The sequence below is a fragment of the Festucalex cinctus genome, chromosome 4, assembly GCF_051991245.1.
Source record: "Festucalex cinctus isolate MCC-2025b chromosome 4, RoL_Fcin_1.0, whole genome shotgun sequence".
Taxonomy (NCBI): Eukaryota; Metazoa; Chordata; class Actinopteri; order Syngnathiformes; family Syngnathidae; genus Festucalex; species Festucalex cinctus.
In genome coordinates, this window is record NC_135414.1 from 30,886,538 (window position 1) to 30,904,100 (window position 17,563).

At 40.8% G+C, this 17,563-nt stretch overlaps 1 protein-coding gene across 3 annotated transcripts in view; it reads right to left on the reverse strand.

Moving 5' to 3' along the window:
- Nucleotides 1-17,563, reverse strand: part of znf536 (zinc finger protein 536) — a 288,563-nt gene that overhangs the window by 207,707 nt on the left and 63,293 nt on the right. For all 3 annotated transcript variants that reach the window (XM_077520264.1, XM_077520263.1, XM_077520262.1), the window contains one exon: nt 9,515-9,574. The gene's annotated coding sequence lies outside the window, so the exon portion shown is untranslated. The remainder of the gene's footprint in view (nt 1-9,514; nt 9,575-17,563) is intronic.

Below are 17,563 nucleotides of genomic sequence, written 5' to 3' on the forward strand. Positions count from 1 at the left end.
AACAAAAATTATAGGAAATAAAAATGTAATAAAATAAAACATAATGGAAATATGAAGAGTCTGTTCCAGGGTCATAAAACAGTCATACGTGAAATTTTGTATATGGAATTTCATACCTTGAAAATAATAATAATAATAATAATAATAATAATAATAATAATAATTTATTTATTTTTTTATTTATTTATTATTTTGCATTTGGAAGAATGTACCTTAAATTGTCTGCAATTTTCTGTCTGTCTTGAATTTTGCATTCAGAATTTTATATCTGGATTTTTTTTTTTTTTTGTTTTGAATGCCGCTGAATCCTATCAGGGTCGCGAGCAGGCGACAGGTCGTTTACACCATGGACTGGTCTCAAGTTTCATGAATAGAATTTCTTATCTTGATATTTTTTTTTTTTCCTTATCTAGGACTTCAATGGAGTAATTTGAAATTTGTCATTTGGATTCAGCTAGAACTTCTTATTTGGTGATTCCCCTCCGTATCAAAGTATGTTTTTTTGAAAATATTTTTTCTTACCCTTTTTACGGACCATACCCCCAATAAGACCACCTCATGGTACTTGTGAGTTTGCAACGTGGTTCTTTTTGCATGTAGCGTCCATTTTGGGAAGCAATTCGATGCCCCTCGGAAGGCCTCCGCCAAGGAAGACGAAATAAGATGTCGTGTAAAAGGATTATCTTCCTATTCCAAAGTAGTTAGGGGGTTAAAAACACACAAGATATCCAAAAAACAAGTCTTAATCCCAGAGAGCTGCCTGCAGTGTCCGCGTGCGAGCGCGTGCGAGCGCGTGCGTGCGTGCGTGCGCGCGTGCGAGCGCGTGCGAGCGCGCGCGTGCGACATGTGTAACATCCCGAGCGAGGCTCTTCCCTGGCAGGGACCAGATTGCGGGGGCCGGTCGGGGCCTGTCAGAACCGGTCGAGCCCCCATGAGGAGTCACAGCCTCCATTTAGCTTCCTGATCCCGTGCAAACGAGCGACCCCCCGCCCCGCCCACCCCCGTCCCCGCCTGTTAGCGTGTTAGCGTGCTAGCAGCGTCTGGCAAACGCTCAATTTCCATCCGTGTCTTTTTTTTTTTTTTTTTTTAATTCCCGCCTGCTGCTGCCCTACCAACGCTGCAGCTTCTCCCTTTCACGTCGTCCCTTATGTGAAAGGCTGTTTAGCTGCCTCGCTAGGTGCTGCTGTTTTGGTTAGCAACAGAGTTCAAATGGGATCATGTGTTGTCTGTGTGGGTTAGGGGTCAAGGTCAGGTTTTAGGGTGACCGCCGTGTACTCCACAAGATTCACGTTCATTCATGTAAGAGATTGCTTATGTGCCTCTGTACTGCTGTTTTGGTTAGCAACAGAAGTTCCAAAGGGCTCAGCAATGTTCGTGCGTGGGTTAGGTCCTTTGCCTGGTACCCCTAAATGCTGGTTATGGCTAACTAGTTGGGGGCTGGCTCCCAGTCTGAGCATGCCAGGTTACAGTTAGTTAGGGTTGAGAGTTAACTCATTGACTCCTCCCACCCATTTTTACAGAAACAATCCCCTTCACTCCCGGCTGTTTTACTGGATTTTTTACTGATTTTGCAAGGCCCAAAGAATATTGTGTTCTATTGCCATAAAAACATGGAACATACCCAAAAGAATGATTAAAGTCTCTTCTTTCATCATGAAAGAAAAAAAAATTGTTTCCGTTTTGCAGCAATTGGCATTAGAACATAGCTAAGTTTCATCATTATTCACAAATCTATTTTCAATTGTGAGTAATTTAATTGAGCTTTTTTTCAACATGGCTGGCCCTTGTTGATCTCTTATACTCTGTTGCCACCTGCTGGCCGTTTGTGTAATAACTACCATTTCTTCAGTCGTTCTTTGCAGTTGAGAGGCTGACTCAAAGCCTTCTGCATGTTCTAGCATAAAAAAAAACAAAAAAACAAAAAACACAAAAGACGTATAAATACGTCTTTGGGACGCTTAGAACGTTTAAAATAGAACGTATGTATCCGTTTTTGGGAACAAATGAGTTAATTGGGGTTACAGTTTGAGGTTTTTGAGGTTTTAGGGGCTGTTAGGGTTTGAGACTAACGTCAGCTGACCCGATGGGCGCTGGCTGCTTGTCTTTGCATGTAATTGTTTGCTCAGGTTTGCAGTTGGTTCGGGTTTCAGATTAGGATTGGGGTTTTAGGCTTGTTAAAGTTAGTATGTTGGGTTTATCTGTCAGTACTAGTCAGTGTTAGCACGTCTCTGTAATGGAATCACTTGAACAGGGATGCATAGACTTTTTATATGCCCTCCATGTGTTAGGTTTGGTTAAGTTTGGGGATTTTCCGGTTTAGATGGGTGAACTCGAACCCGAGCTATTGATGTCAGCTAACTAGGTGAGTGTCGGACCCCCATTTAGTGCGTTAGCAGTCGCCGGCAAACCTTCAATTCCCACCCGAGTCTTTTGTATCCACTTCTGTTTCTGCTGCTGTCTTCATGCCCTAACCATGCTGCCCCCCTCCCTGTATCCCCCACCTCCCATACCCTCCCGCATCGTTCCCTTCCTCCCTCCTCCCTTCCCTCTCCGTTGAACAACACAACACAGCGGAGTCGTTAGGACCCTCTCTTCATTACTTGAAAAAAGCAATCATTAGACACCAGAGTATATACGTAATTAGAAAATCACTTCCTTTGCAATGGCGGCTAAGTAGTTTACATACTGTAATTACAGGGACAAAATCAATTTTTAATCATTTCACTGATTGGGCTCATCAGCTCAGTAGGAACATTGTATCCTGCTTGTTGTGCCGCCGCCACCGCCGCCGCCGCAACATCTGGGCTAAAACAATTAGCCTTTTGTGGAGCACGCCGCCCGTTAGCGCCGCCCGTACCGCCTCGCGTCTCCACTTTGCGCTCGTCTCCGGATGCCGTTTGGGACGGCGGCGTACGTTTTGGTACCTGCGCCGATTTACGCGGCTTTAATCCATAACTAGCTCGTCAAAAAAATTGATGAAAAACGCTTGTGCCCACAAACATCATCTGGAGCAGGTCAAGCCAGGTCAATATTTTGGTAGAAGTTTGCAAAAAAAAAAAGTGGGTAATATTGGAAACGGTTTTGAAAACTTCTGCAGCTGAATGACTTAATTGTTTTAGACTTAAGACTTAGATTTGACTTTATTGATCCCTCTGGGAAATTTACATGTCCAGCAGTAATGAGAACAGATAATAAAATAAAAAATAATTAGACCAATCAATAAATAAGGTTATTACACCAGAGATTGAATTAATAATAATAATAATAATAATAAAATGAAAAGTAAAAATGTTATTAAATAAAATAAAATATTAAATAAATTATTATTATTATTAAATAAAAATGTAATCTGTAGATTGCTACATACATTTGGAATCAAACATGACTTTGTCTGACCAACCAATCAGAGAAAGGGAAAACTGTGACATCATCGGGGGCATTGAGGACTAAGCTGAAATCCAACTGCTGGGCCAGGACATCTGATTTTGAAGGCACATTAGGCAACACATGAAGGCTGAAATCTAATTGGACAAAAAAAAAAAAACGAAATGAAGACAACAGGCAACTTGGGAATAAATAAATACAATTTCAAAGAGCATGACCACCTACCACAGTGCCCCACTCCTGCACCCTTGGACCCGCCCCCTCCCATCCTGCCCTTGACTTGGACAGTGTGATGGTGATGAATCAATACGCTATAATAAGAAGCGCACAACAAGAGAGGAGGTGGATAAAAAAAACAACAACATATTGCTCTTTATAACACCTCTTGTTGTTTTTTATCTCGCCTGGTGCTTTTTTTCCCGTCTTCCTTTTTTTTTTTTTTTTTTTTTTTTCTTTTCTCTCCACCAACCGTTTCGGAATGAGGCCCTGCAGAGATGTCACCTTGCTTACCGCGTGCGCTAACACTTAACACGCTAACACACGACAGACTTTGAGGGAAGAAAAAAAAAAAATAGCCACTTCAACGCTCAGAATTCTTTCAAAAACAATCGGAAATGGAAAGTGTAACTACAATAATAACAATAATAATAATAATATTGATGATTTTAAAATAAAATGAAATAAAAAAAAATACAAATATTAACCAGTGCAACATACAAAGCAAAAAAAAAAAGATAAAAAAAAAAAAAAAAAGTTAGGGCGGGTGGTTGTGTACGTGCGAGCGCGTATGCGCACAGCATCATCGGCTAATCAAACGCTTTGTATTCGCGTGTGAAGGCAGCCGGATCGATGGGCATTAGCTTCAACTCTCTTGCTCACTTTGAAACTCAGGAAATCACATTTCAACGGGGGGGGGGGGGGGGGAAGCGAGGGTCCGGAGGGCCGACGGGGGGCTTGAAGAAATCGGTTAATGCATTGATCACCGGGCCGGTATGCAAATCACATTTTTGCCGATCGATGACCTTCATTAACGGCTTCATTTTATCCCGCATCCGCTATCCCGTTAGCCGCCGCTAACCTCACGGATGATGTGCGTCGCCATGGCGCCGAGCACGCACGTAAATTCCTAGAATTCAATTTGACCCTGAGCCAGCCAGCAGTAAAACATGAGCGGCAAAACGTCCCCCACGCGCTATATTTATTTATGACTACACACTTTATTGCAAATGTACACTATCACCCATCTCCACACAGCTCGAATGCGCAAACTATTGTACAGTATGTATTATTGTCAGCTAACAAACCAAGTTTCTGCTTTTTAATTTTGCTAATTAGCACGGTAGATGTTGACTCTTCTGTGCTAACTATTCCGATTGCTAAATGCTACTTTCTGAGAAACAGAGATGTGTTTATGCTAACTGCTAATTAGGTGTATTAAAGTTAGGGGTTAGGTAAGGTCTGTACCAAAGTGCTGTAAATAATATAAAATAATAACAATAAAAGCAAAATGACAGACAACCACACTAAATCTTCTTCTTAATTCCTCCTTTCAATTGTCCTTCAATATCTATTCTATTTGCTAATGATACCAGCAAACTAGGTGAGATTCTGCTATTACTAGCACGCTTTTTATGCTAACTTCTGCAGTTATGATATCAGCTAGCGCTAATTTGCTAATTAGATGCACTCAAACCTCTGCTACGTTTGTGCCAAACTATTAGCCACTGATGTCAATTCACTAAATTAGCTACTATTTGCTGATTAGTTTTAGCTAAGTTTCTATTTGTTACATGCTCACTTGCTAACTATTCAAGCTACTGATGTCAGCTAAATGAATAAGCCAATTCTGGTTGCTAATTTAGATGTGCTTTCGTGCTAACGTTGGTTGCCATTGATGTAAGCCAACTAAACAAGCTTATATTCTTGCTCATTATTGAATTTACTATATGTTTAGTTGCTAGCAATTGTAGCAACTGTCAGCCAACTAGTTTTCTGCTATTTACGATTTAGACTAACTCGAGTTCTAATGAGTGTAGCTACGACTGGCTACATTCGTACTACACTGTGAAGAGCAAGATTCAACATTCAGGTTACATGAACCTTTCACTCACTTGCTGCTGCATGCTAATCTGACTAGCGGCGACTTGCTAACCAGCGAGAGTCGGTGAACAATATCCATTTATTGAAATAATTATTGGTCCCAAAATGCTCTTTAGTGCTTTTGCTTTGAAGCGAGCGAGCGTTTTGGATGCTCGGCGTTGGGGGCTTTGGAGGTTTGGGAAGGGGGAGGGAGGGGTGAAGGGGGATCGAGGAGACTGGGGGGGGGGGCTTTTGGCGGGTGGGCTTTGCTCATTTGGAGAGCTTTAGCAATTATACAATTAGTCAGGAATGTAGGCCAGCGGACCCTGGATAACAAGTTCCCTCACTCGCTTTCTAGTTAGCTTCTCTAAACAGGAAGTCAATTCATTTACAGCAAAAGTGGCACACACACCCCCCGCCGCCCCTCCGCCCGCTGCCCCGTCCCCCTCAGGAGGTGCGTCATCCTCAGGCTACGCGGCGGCGGCTCTAATAGATGACGTGGCGGGTCACTTAGGTCTTTTCTCCCAGCATGCCTCAAAAGTCTATTAACAATGTTGCCCCCAGTCTCTTCCCTCTTTGTTTTGCTAACGCAAAGTGGTTGATGACGAAGGCCAAATTGTTTTGTAATTAAGACGTTCCCTGTGCTAGGCCATGGCGGATATACGCAGCACGCACGTTGCCTACTAATCACCTCGGCTAGCTACGCAATTAGCGTGCTAACTTTGAAACTTAGTGTGTAGCGACTAGCAAGACAAAACACCCGTTTGCATTGAGACATACAAGCTAGCTACATATGCTCGAGAAACAACATGACTGATAGCATGCTAGAGTCTGCCATTGTGCAAACATGCTAACATCAGACAATGTACTGACCTTTCAAACATCAGAAAAGAAAATGTCAAGAAATGAACTGTATTCATAAAGTTTACAGTACATAAGCATGTTGTGTGTAAGTAGCTGCAATCACACCGTTCACGTTAGCCTCTGCTCCATGCGCCTTGTGAGCGTTTACATTTTACATTTGTGTCTTCCATTGGTTGTGGCGTTCACCAAAAGTGCATCGGCTACTGTGGCTCTCCTTGCCCACAAGTCAGGGCATTGCAGTACTTCTCATTTGCTCCCAAAAACGTATAAAAACGTTCTATTTTATATAATACAACGGTCCCCAAAAAGTATTTCTACGGGGTTTTTTTATGGATTTTTTTTTTTTATGCTAGCGCATTCAGAAGGCTTTCATGCAGCTTCTGACATGAAAGGTCACTTAAAGCAATGGTAGATATTTAAAAAAAAAAAAAAAAAAAAACGGCCAGCAGGTGGAGGCAGAGTATAAGAGATCAACCATAGCCATGTTGCAACAAGCTCTTTGTCCCAGTGTTTTCAACAGGTTTATGAATCATGATGAAACTTAGCTATACTCTAATACTAATTGCTGAAAAACAAAAACAGATACAAATGTTTTTTTTAAAGCAATAGAACACAATATTCTGTGGGTCTTGCAAAATACAGTCAAACAGCCGGGAGCTAATGGGGTTGCTTCAGTGAAAATGGTGGCGTGTGAATGAGTTAAGTGCCCATAATTTTTCACCTCGCTTACATATCTGAACATCGCTCGTAACAACATTTTTGGATCGCAACACAATTCAAATAAAATGACCAAAAACTAAGTTGGGGCACCCTTAAATCAAGCTATCAATGTTTCTTGAACCAATCACATTGCAGATGACGTTGTTGGACCAGCAAAACACATCAGTTAGCTTAGCTACCAAAGGTGCCCGCTAGCCTCCGGAAGACACAATCTGCAACATTGTTATCTGCTACGTGGCTGCAGCAGGAAGCATCCGAGTGTCATCTGTCGCCATGCTACTTTGCCGTAATCTGCGTGTACTGATTAGGACTACACGCACAAAAGCTCTTAAATAATTATCCTGCCATGTTAAAAAAAAAAAAAGAAAAAAGGCTAATAATTATCATCATTAACTCCCGCCAAGTGTGACACTCGTCCCGCAAATGAAGGCTGTCAGATGAAGACGTTGAAGAGACTTCCGCCGGGATGCCAATCACGTCTTATTTATACCCACCGAGTAGCTGAACCGCTAACTGCTAACTGAACCCCCGAGATGCTAAGGACGCATAGAAATAAAAAAAAAAAAAGAAAGAAAATGGACCAGGCATCATGCCCCAACTAAGATTGGCGTCCCGATGATGTCATTTTTGGGAACGTTCAAAATGAAAAGGTCGCTGTGTGGGCTCTGTTCACAACATTGACCATATTTGGAGAGCGGACCGGAAGTGGGCAGGGTCTGCTACAAATGTTTATTTTCTTTCGTTAATTTATTTCTTTTTCTCTTTTGTAGTTGTTTTAGTTGAATAAACACGTTTTTAAACATGTTTTAAGGTCGGTCTGTCTGCTTTGCAATGAGGAAGGATCCATCATGAGTTTCCCAGAGAAAAAAAAAAGGGTTGCATTGATTTGGAATTTAGCGCAGATCAATTTTCACAAACTGCCTTGAACCCACCGCGCACACCCCTCTTGCGAATACCCCCCCCCCCCCCCAATGAACCCATCCTTTCTCTCTTTACAATCATGCGTATTATATTTATATTTGTAACATGACTCATACAAAATTCCAGCATGGACATATGAGATGAGTCACAGAACAAAATGAATTACTATTCCAAAATGCCACAGGCGCAACATATTTTCAACAAGAACAATGGCAATAGCAAAAAATACTGTAAGATGAAGAAAGAAATTTGCAAAAATGAGTATTAAACAGAAATAAGATGTAAAAAGTGTTGAAAAGTCATGACAATTAAGATAATTGAGATACATTTGGGTTGTGATTTATAAATTGTTGTGTTATTAGAATATGAAAAATATCGATAAGTGGGGTTCCAAACTAGGATCGGGTTTCAAATTATGCGTACTGTGCATACCGTAAATAAAAAGCAAAATTTGATATATAGGGTGTCATATATTTTAAAGTGCAATTATTCAATTCAGTTTGATGCACTCGCAACGATTAAATCAAAAACAAATTTCTGAATAAATAACAAATCTGTCTTAATTTACATGCTCAGATATATATTTTTACTTCAACAGCAGTGAAGTAAAATATTGTTTGCTGTAAATCTATTGTGTATATTGTGAATTAGATTTTACATTATTGATCAATAATAATAATAATAATAATAATAATAATAATAATAATAGCAATAATAATCATAATAAGTAGTGGTAAATTTCCAAAAGCTAAACTTGATGATACAAAAATCACACCACAATGCGGAACATTTTGTTCTGTCAAAGAGCCAATGAAAGAAGCACAATAACAATCCCACAATGCAATGCATCTTCGCACTCACTCATTCACTCATCGACAACTGGTAGGCCTCATATTTACATGTTCATATTCATATTACTACGCAACGTCTGTTACCGGAAGCCACGTTTTCGCCGCGTGTTTGACAAATTGTTTATGCATCTATCAAATAAAAAGAAAATGGCCGTCTGACGATGATGATGATAGCAGATTGATTACACACACACACACACACACACACACACACACACACCCCCACACACACACACACACACACACACACACACCAACAGTGGCGAGGGTCCGGCAGTAATTGTGTGCGACTTATCGCACTGAAAGATTGTCTTCCCCACACAGGAAATGACGTCAAACCCTAACAAGATGAATTCAAAACCATTCTTGCTCAAACATAGAACACATCATCTCTGAAGACTCCAATAAGATCGGCAGAGAACTGTGACAAAGGGTGAAAATCAACGGAGCTGTCGTCGTCACACGACTCCAAAGCCAACATGAAACGTGAAAATTGTGACTCGTCAAATACGGAAATCATTCCAAATCAGTCGAGCTCTCATTTCATCGTCCCGGAACAATCCGTCAAACGGAATTTAAAAGCAACAGTGTTACTTACTGATCTAATATTGACAACATTGTTGTCTCCAGCTTATCAGGTCAAACACAAAATGAATAAAATCGATTTGCGTGATGCCGGACATTTTCCATCGTACCTGTTGATGATGGACACCGATCGCCGTGTGGCAGGAAGGAGACGGACGGCCAACACCAGGCTGCAAAACAAAGTAGATTTACAGTCAACTCATTTGAAAGCCTGACAAGCTAGCTACAGCGCTAAATGCCAGCACTCTCGCTGGTTGGTATGCTAACTTATAGCAGCATAGCATCCCGGCGAGAGGGAGTGTGTCGATCAGAAATGATTTGATGTTTTTCCCTGTCGTCAGGTAATATTTGAAATGGAGAAGGGTGAAAATGCTAACATGCTAACAGTTGCTGTGCTTACATATAGCAAGGTAGTAAGTTGAGAACAAAGTGCTAAACAGGCAACATTTTTCGCTTAAATCGATAAAATGCTAACAGTTGGTGCGCTAACATATATAGCAAGGCAGCAACTTGAAAACATCAAGTGCTAAACAGGCGACATTTTGCGCTTAAATCAATAAAATGCTAACATGCTAACAGTTGGTGTGCCTTTTATAGCAAAGCAGCAACTTGAGAACATAAAGTGCTAAACGGGCGACATTTTGCGCTTAAATCGATAAAATGCTAACATGCTAGCAGTTGGCGTGCTTACATATAGCAAGCTAGCAACTTGAGAACATAAAGCGCTAAAACAGGCGACAATTTGCGCTTACATCGATAAAATGCTAACATGCTAATTACAAATAGCAAGGTAGCAACTTGACAACATCAAGTGCTACAACAGGCGACATTTTGCGCTTACATCGATAAAATGCTAACATGCTAGCAGTTGGCGTGCTTACATATAGCAAGGTAGCAACTTGAGAACATAAAGTGCTAAACGGGCGACATTTTGTGCTTAAATCGATAAAATGCAAACATGCTAGCAGTTGGCGTGCTTACATTAGCAAGGTAGCAACTTGAGAACATCAAGCGCTAAAACAGGCGACAATTTGCGCTTACATCGATAAAATGCTAACATGCTAATTACAAATAGCAAGGTAGCAACTTGACAACATCAAGTGCTACAACAGGCGACATTTTGAGCTTACATCGATAAAATGCTAACATGCTAACAGTTGGCGTGCTTACATATAGCAAGGTAGCAACTTGACAACATAAAGTGCTAAACGGGCGACATTTTGCGCTTAAATCAATGAAATGCTAACATGCTAGTATTTCATGAGCTGACATATAAAAACTTAGAAACCTTTGAGTTTATGAAGCACAAACAAGATTTCAAAAAGTTAAAAAAAAATCACTACTGATCAGTGCCACTTCATATGAAAACTGATCAAATGCTAACATGCTAACAGTCACATATAGCTAACATATAGCTCCATAACACGTTTTGCACTCAAAAATTTCTAAGGTAGGGTTAGGGTTTGTAAGTGCGACAAGAGTAAAATAACATTTCTATTTTTGCCGTAAACTATGTATTAGGGGTGTTAAAAAAAAAAAGATTTGACGCAGTAGCATCTTTTAAAACAAGATGCTAGTGCATCAAATCCAACCAAATTGTATTCACTTTTCGGTGCGATTTCAAATGAAAAGTGGTAAAATGCTAACAGCTGGCGGGCTAAGTCAAATGTTTATGAGGTTTATTTCCGTTTATAAAATTGCTCATTTCACGAGAATGTGTGTGTCTGTGTCGTTTTATAAAGGTAGAAGCAAACTATTTTGACGGTAATGACGGATGAACACTTGCAAAAACAGCAGCCGCTAACTCCCGATAGCATTGTGTGCCATTCTACTTGTGTATTTGTGTGGATTTAGGTGGGGGGGGGGGGTCTCAGGTTACAGTAGCATATGCGCTCAGTACTCAGGAAACGCGCACAACGCCTTTGGTGAACAAGGTAGTCGGAGGCCCCTGGGAGCCAATTTAGATTGTGACTTAAGGCAACATGATGGCTTTGTACACGTGCGTGGTATGCGGGTGGCCCTCGTGCAGACCGCCCACCACATCTGCGCAATCGCCCCCCCCCCCCCCACGAGGAAGTCGTTAGCGGGACGACTTTTAAGAGATAGCGCTTGATTGACAGCTGATCTTTGCGTCAAGCGGAGGAACAACAACAACAACAACAACAAGACAACGAGGCACATTTGAATGCGCGCGACAAAACTTTTGGAGGGATCGTCGACATGCAAATCAACAAAACCAAGATATTGGATCCTTTTTTTTTTTTTTTTTGGCTTTTTCTGCTGGCAAAAAGCAGATCTGGCGTCCGGCGCACCAGTTAATGTTAAAAACGAGTTCTTTTCGAGTAGCACATCTGCCGTCTTTTTTTGGACGGCGCCGTCGCTCGGTCGGTCGGTCGGTCGGTCGGCTCGAGTGTGACGGAAGGAAAGGAAAAAAAAAAAAAAAAAAAAGAAGCTATTTGGAGGCCTTGTCACTTGTGATTAGGAGGCCGGCGTTCATGTTTGTGAGGAGGCTGAGTGCAGATGGCAGAGTGGAAGAAATGGATCACTAATTTTAACAATGATTAATGAACAGAGATGGAAAATGAATTACATCCCGGCAACACACGCACACACCAGCTCGAAAAAAAGCCGCTTGCCAGACACACGAGCCCGCTCTGGATTATACACTTTGCGCGTGTGCGTATTGTGCTCTCAATGTGTGTGTTCTCTCTTTTGATGTGTGTGTGTGTGCCCCCCCCCCCCCCCCGCATCTTTTGTAGAATCAACAACACTTGACTGCTCTCGTCTTATTACTTGACTGCTTTAAAGTCGGATGCCTTCACGTTCGTCTTTCCTGCCGCACACTTGTGTGAGCGTGTTTGTGTGCACGTGTTAGTGTACCTTTAATACACTCGTTTTGTACACGACTCACTCAAATTTACCATTCCAAGTGCTCCTAATAAATCTATCTATCTATCCATCCATCCATCCGTCCGTCCGTTCATCCGTCCGTCCGTCCATCTATCAGTGATAGAGCAATATATTTTTTTCAAGGCCGATACCGATACAGATTATTAATAGTCAAGGAGGCCGATAACCGATATTTCAAGCCGATATTCATTTGCAGCAAAATAGGGGGGAGAAAAAAAAAAAAAAAAAAACTTTTTCTTTTAAACTTTGTTGACAGATTTGATAAGAAAAATTGTGTTAGGCTAAATTAAAAAATAAATAAAATAAATAAAAATTAAAAAGCAAGTAAAGATTATTTTTTTTCATTTTAAATTATGCAAGTACATTTCTTAGAAAAGGATGAGAGCATGCAATGAATCAAAAAAATGTGGAAGACATCCTCATAAGATGAAATGTAGAAAGAATGAACACATTATTGGTGCTCTTCAAATTAGGCGGGAAAAAAAACGATTAATCTGATTAATTAAAATGCAATTGTTTGACAGCTCTAATATATATATATATATATATATATATATATATATATATATATATATAAAGCCATGCAATAAGTTCCATATGGAATTTTATGCTTTTATCTGAATTTGACCAGTCAGCCGCTAACTAAAGTTCGCACTGCCATCCTATAGTTGAATGTCATCGAGAGGTAATTGCAATTAATTAACTAATATTATATTTAGTTTGCTCATTTTGATGCATGAAAAAAGGTAATTCTTTCATTAGATAATAAAAATATCATTTCCTTTGGTACACCTTAAATATCGCAATAATATCGATATCGCTATATTCAGCAACTATATCGCATGTCGCATGATATTCCTATATTGTACAACCCTAATATATATATATATATATATATATATATATATATATATATATATATATATATATATATATATATATATATATATATATCACCTTTGTGCGAAACTGGTCCACCCCCCTTCCGTGTCAGAACCTTTCACACTGAACAGTGACATGTGAACACTTTGTTTGTTGGTGCGCGTGTTTGTGTGTTTGTTAATGTATATTTTAATGGCCTCCAAGAGAAGCTTTTTCACGCCGCTAAGTGCCAACCGCGACGGAGGCCAACGACTCATTCATCTGTTCACCCAACTGCTTTCCACACACGCACGCACACACACACCCGCACGCACACGCACACCTCCTCCACACACCCCGACACACTCGCAATATGTTAGCGCGCGCGCACGCACGCACGCACGGTGAGGAAGCCGACACCTGAAAGAATCAATTTGTGGCTTCTGTCCTCCATCGCTTCCTTGCTTATTTCCTTCGGAACTACCTTCTTTCCGTTACTTCATGCCATCTTCATTAGTTTCCTTCCTCATTCCTTCCTACCGTACAAATTTCATCCTTCCTTCGTTCACTCCATCTTCATTTGGTGCATCCTGCTTTGCTCATCTTTTTCTTCCTCTTGACTTTCTCCTTACCACCTTTTTTTTTTTTTTTTTTAAACTTCCTTCTGTCCTCCATCTTTCCCGCTTCTTTTTCAACCCGCCTTCATGTTTCTTACTCCACCTTCTTTCAATCCTTCCGTCCTTCCTGCCTGCCAAACAAGATGTCTGCTCGGGACGTCTAGCATTAGCACGGCGGCTAAAGTAAATCAGAAGGATGTCAGTTTGTTTGTGCCCCCTCCTTTCCCCACTTTTTTTTTTTTTTTTTACTTCCGTCTGTCCTTCATTTTCCCTTTTCTTTTTCAACCCGCCTTCATGCTTCTTCCTAATTTCTTTCCACCATCTTTCACTCTTTCCTTCCGTCCTTCCTGCCTGCCAAACAAGATGTCTGCTCGGGACGCCTGGCACGTGCTAGCATTAGCACGGCGGCTAAAGTAAATAAGAAGGATGTCAGTTTGTTTGCCCCCCCCCCACCTCCCTTGGTGGCGAGGTGTAAAATTATATAAGGCTGGCACATGGCTTAAAATTTTGTCGAGCTTTTTTTTTTTTTTTTTTTTCGAGAAAATCCCGCTTATGGTTGCCACTCGGTGCCAAAAAGTTCATCTGGCCTGTAAATTTAAGCACGGATTACAAATATTCAAATCACGAGCTTACTGTTCAAATAAACATTTGCAGCAGGGAGGGGGTGGGGTGGGGTGGGGTGGGGGAGGTTACGGTGGGGGTGAGGGTAAAAAAAAAAAAAGTTGCAAGGCACACACTTTGGCCATAATTCCTCCTCGGGGCACCGCCCCTTTTCCCTCGTCGCTAATAAAAGCAGCACAAAGAGCGTTACAGGCGGGTTTTGGGGAGGGGGGGTTGAGGGGATGGGGGGGGGGGGTGTTTCCTCACTGGGGGGGGGGGGGGGCAGGGTGGAAATGCGAAAACAAAAAGTTGGGCCTCTTCTTGACGCTGCATAAACACACTTGATGAAATATGTCATTAATGTAATTGTAACCACCTCCTCCGCAATTACCGCAGCCAGGGTGGGCTCGCCGGCTGGGACAATAGGCCACCTTATTATTCAATGGGGGGGGGGCTGGGGGGAGGGGTTTAAGCCGGTCAGCTGCTCGCCACATGCTCGAAATAACAAGCGGTGAAGTCACACTGGAGCTGGGAAGAAAATGCACACGGAAACATGGAGATGTGATGTCACGGTGAGGTCATCATGGGGGAGGGGCTTATCAATCGGTCGCACTCCAGCCACAAGAACGCGCTGTGGCGCCACGTTCCACCTTGCAAAAATGAGATTTAAGTCGGTCAGCAATTTTGGCCGAAACTGAGACAAAAATAAATCAAATATAGAAAATTATGTTTCAAAATGTCCGCCACTTTAATGTTGTGATTCTGACAGCATAATAACTGCAAGCAAAAATATTTTGGTTTCCCATTTAACTCATTTGTTCCCAAAAACGTATAAATCTGTTCTATTTTAAACATGAAGAGGTGGCTGAAAGCAATGGTAGTTATTACAAACACGGCCATAGGGTGGCAGCAGAGTATAAGAGATCAACCAGAGCCATGTTGCAAGTAGCTCTTTTCCCCACTGTTTTCAACAGGTTTGTGAATAATGATGAAACTTATCTGTATTCTAATGCTAATTGCTGCAAAATGGAATCAGATGCAAACATACTTTTTATTTCCTGATGAAAGAAGAGAATCTAATCTTTCTTTTGGTAGGTTCCATATTTTTATTGCAATAGAACACAATATTTTGTGGGCCTTGCAAAATCTGTCAAAATCCAGTAAAAAAGCCGGGAGTGAAGCGGGTTGCTTCAGTGAAAATGGCGGCGAGTGAATGAGTTAAGAATATTGAAATGTGAGTTAAAACATATTTCCAGGATTTCCTTTAGGGGGTAAAAAATAATCCCAAATCCTGATTGTGTGCAAAGTGCGTTAATTTGAGTCCAGGTGGGGACCACCAGTGTCGACCGTCTTTGTGACAGCTGTCGTCATCTCCGGGATTAAAAATAGCCTCCCCTTTCTCTCTTTTTTTTTTTTTCCCCTCTCTCACTTTCTCTTCTCCTTCCTATTCTTCTCGCTCCTTTTTGGACGGGTTCAAGTGGTTGCGTGTGCGTTTGCAAAAATTGCAAACAGATGCAAGTCAAGTACCTGCAAATAATCTGCCAAGACCCATTTGAGAATACGTGCCGGTCATTAAGAAGCCGGCCGGAGCGCCGAGGCCAGCGCCAGATGGGTTCTGATGCGTTTTTATTCGCCGCGAAAGACCACCGCGCACGCGCACGCGCACACACACGCGCGCCGCATCGTAGGCGTGCGCGTGCGCGTGCGCGTGCGCGTCACACAACAATATCGCAAGTTGAAGAGGCCAGCGAGGAATGTCACATTTCCTTTTTGAATCTTTTCATCTTGCTTGCAGCATTAGTGTGTGCGCGTCAAGGAGGATCTAAAGCTTTTTATTGTTTTGTACAGATGATTTTGTACCAAAAAAAAAAAAAAAAAGCAGAATTAAAAGTGTTTTTGTTGTTGTTTTTCAGTCGCACGTGTGAAGTTATTTTGCTCTTTAAAGCGACGACAAAGCGTTTGTGTTGTTGTTGTTTTTGTTTTTTTTTTCTGCCCAATTAAAGAGCGTTTTAACAGCGAGAGGTGCGCCAAACTTTCATCAGTCGCCCAAACGCTAAACAGGAAGTGCTTGAACCGGAGGAGGTGGCGACAACAAACGAACGCGGACCAGACTTTTTAAACGTTATAACAAACAAACAAACAAAAAAAAAGTCTCTTCAAACAAAAAGCGACTTCATTTGAATTCTTGTTAATTGTGAGAGTGCAAAAGCATGCGGCACACAACAACAAACACGCTTTGTTGTGAGAGGCGGCGGACGAGGAAGACGAGATGAGGATGAGGAGGAGGAGGAGGAAGAAGAATTTGAAGACGCGCGCGCACGCGTAATTGGGTGGTGCACAAGGAGTGTGCTCCGTGCTCGTGCATGACAGATTGCTGATAAAAAAAAAAAAAAAAAACTTGAGGAGGCGAGTAAGCACGACACACGCGCACTCACTCAATACTCACCCAGGAGACTGCAAGTGTGGTGTGACAGGGTGCACAAATCAAGCGCTCCCATTTTAAAACAAGTGTTGTCATGTACAGTCCAGCAGGAAATATTCAGGCTAGTTTTTTTTTTATTTTTATTTTTTTCTGAATATTATGAGGTTGTCCTCATAACATTTTCATTTTAATGGGAAACTATATTAGTTACCATGTTTTTTTTCATATGGTAACATTATATATTTTGCATAAAAAGTGCCATTTTTGACTAGTGAACAATAATTTATCTCCTAGTAAAATAAGACTTTTTACTCATAAATATCGCTTTCTTTTGGGGAAATTATTGAGACTTCATTTTGGCAAACTAAATTGTTTTCAGTAAGATATGATAACTTATTCATAAAAAAAAAATCTAGAAGTTAGCTTAATTTCATTTTAAATTGGAATATAAATAATAAAATTGTGTGTTTATTCAGGTGATATTATGTTATTATTTTTTATGTTTTAAGTGATATTCCAAAATTGCTATTAGAAAAATTTTATATGGCACCATATATATACACTTCATTATAAAATACCTTGTTTCCTAGTAAAATAATATTTTATTCTAATCAAATTAGTAAAACATTCATACTTTATGCCATTAAATTGTAATTGTTTTTGACAAAATTTCATGATAATTAATAACAAATAAAATTAGCTTAAATAATTAATTATCAAATTTATTCGTATTTTTCTTGTAATATGAC